The sequence below is a fragment of the Corvus brachyrhynchos genome, unplaced genomic scaffold (genome assembly GCF_000691975.1).
Source record: "Corvus brachyrhynchos isolate BGI_N302 unplaced genomic scaffold, ASM69197v1 scaffold191, whole genome shotgun sequence".
Classification (NCBI taxonomy): Eukaryota; Metazoa; Chordata; class Aves; order Passeriformes; family Corvidae; genus Corvus; species Corvus brachyrhynchos.
In genome coordinates this window covers 3437738-3439121 of record NW_008236487.1, presented here as the reverse complement: position 1 = coordinate 3439121, position 1384 = coordinate 3437738, and the positions used below count along the sequence as shown (strand labels likewise).

Genomic DNA, 1384 nt, shown 5'->3' with positions numbered 1-1384 from the left:
AGAGGTAAATAGCCTTAAATCGGAAGGGAGCTGCTTCTCTGTGGTCTTCCACAAGAGCTGCCTGGGCTCTGCTGGCTCAGTAATAACTGAGTGACCTTTTCTTTTGCTGTATTATGTCTGGCTGGTAAGGGATTGCATTTTGCAGCTGATAAAGCCCTGACTTCATTCAACTCGGCTCCTCACACGCTGCTTTAGGTAAGTTGTCTTCAGCCAGGACGGAGACAGACAGCCTTGGACTGCAAGATACTAAAAGGAGGACACCTGTAGCTCGGATGCGGTCAACACAATTACTTGGCGGATCCTTGAGGACCTCATTATTTTAAACTTAAAGAATAGCGATCTCCCTCCCCATCTCTCCCACCCCCTCTTTATTTTTTTCCCCAAACAATGCTTCTTTTTGACCTTTTCCAAGGAGAAGAGCTACAAAGCAGCCACTGTGCTTATTGAACTGCCTCCCCTGTATCGCTTAATTGAGAAGGTAAGCGAGGCAACTGTGTACATAAGCTTTGGGTCATTTGTGTATGTGTGCCTGCATCACTCTCTCTCTCTCTCTCCCTCTCTCTCTCTCTCTCTCTCTCTCTCTCTGAGTCATAAGCCGGGGCTGCAATACACACACACATCTCTGCACTGCAACTTTCACTCAAGCTGCAGCTCTGCCGAGACTGTTTTGTTTAAATCATGTGAGGCTTCATTATTTTTATGATGAGACATGAAATAGATGCAAGCAGAGGATGCTGAGCGAAACCCATCCGACTGTATGTCTCGAGAAATAGCAGTCAAAGTTAACAATGAATTGCAGCCCCACCACTACCCCCCTCCCCGTTATTATTATTATTATTCTTGCTTCTTCCAGAGCTTCTCGAAACATGCTCTCAATTATCAAGGGAGTCGGTTAATTTCCCACTCCCCGGCTTTAATCCACAAGCCTCCCCGTACGGCAGTTTAATTTGCAACTGCTTCGGTGCAGGGTTAACCCTTTGGGCAGAGCGGAGGCAGGAGCGGGGCGGGGAGCCCGGGGGGCAGCGCGGGCCGGGGGCGGCAGGGACGCGCACCGGCTGCGGGTCCGGGCTCCCGCATCCTCCCTCTCCCGGACCGGCGTGAGGCAAGGGCAGCCAGGCTGGCATTGCGAAGCGGTACTTCTGTCTGCGAGCATTTCTCTTTTTTTCCGCCTTTTTTTTTTTTTTCCTCTTCCCCCCACCTTCTCCCTTCCTAGCGAGCACGATACGGTATGCTAACGCCGCATGTGACAGTTTAATCAAACCCATTTGTTACAACAAAGCTAAGAGACCGCTGGGATTATAGGCTTACGGCAGAGTTAGGGGAGCATGTGGCTTTGTCGCTCGCCATCGCCGTGCGGGGCCGGCGGCTCGGGGTGTGCCGTCCC

The 1384-nt window shown here is 51.3% G+C and overlaps 1 protein-coding gene across 2 annotated transcripts in view; it reads left to right on the top strand.

The window, feature by feature from the left end:
• Nucleotides 1-8: 8 nt before the first annotated feature.
• Nucleotides 9-1384, top strand: part of LMO3 (LIM domain only 3) — a 56503-nt gene continuing 55127 nt past the window's right edge. The window contains exons 1-2 of one of the 2 annotated variants that reach the window (XM_008644019.2): nt 9-195; nt 413-478. The gene's annotated coding sequence lies outside the window, so the exon portion shown is untranslated. The remainder of the gene's footprint in view (nt 196-412; nt 479-1384) is intronic. The other variant, XM_008644017.2, reaches the window with a different exon arrangement.